Source organism: Alligator sinensis, unplaced genomic scaffold (genome assembly GCF_000455745.1).
Source record: "Alligator sinensis unplaced genomic scaffold, ASM45574v1 scaffold1311_1, whole genome shotgun sequence".
NCBI classification, from domain to species: domain Eukaryota; kingdom Metazoa; phylum Chordata; order Crocodylia; family Alligatoridae; genus Alligator; species Alligator sinensis.
In genome coordinates, this window is record NW_005843018.1 from 169,302 (window position 1) to 169,942 (window position 641).

Genomic DNA, 641 nt, shown 5'->3' on the forward strand with positions numbered 1-641 from the left:
TTCGTCCATAGCACAGTTGAGAATTCTAGTGAGAAGCATGCCTCACCCACTTACATGCAAACCCAGAATTTGAGGGGGACCTACTTTGAGGGTTCTTCTACCACTGTGCTCCAGGACTAAGTACAGACAGTCAAAAAGCCCATCCTTGAATCTATTCAATCCTCTCAAATTAGTCTAAGGATTCCAGAAATGCAGCCACATGCCTGCACTGGCCCAGGCCAGAAGGCAGTGGATACTAGATCATGCCTCCCTACTCAGCTGGGGCAGACAGCTTGAGCCAAGGCTTTCTCATCCACCTGGGGCGGGGTGAGGCAGCGGAGGGGGGGGGTTGTGTGGGAGGTGCAAAGCATCTTGGGATGCTGGGGGACTGTGAGTTAACTTGAATCTGGAGGGCAGCTGGAACAGAAATTCAATAAAACAATTTAATCTAAATTAGTTAAGTTTGATACTACATCCATCTAGGTTTATGTTAAACCAGCTTCAGACATATTGAAAGTGGTTTATGTGCACTGAACTTCTGTTGTGTTACAGATTTGAATTGGTTTCTGATTACTTATTTATGTGTAAATTTTGCCCCTAGCCCACAAAACCAGAGAGCTCAAAAGTGATTTAATGGGGGTACCACTAGGCTTGCTGAATCT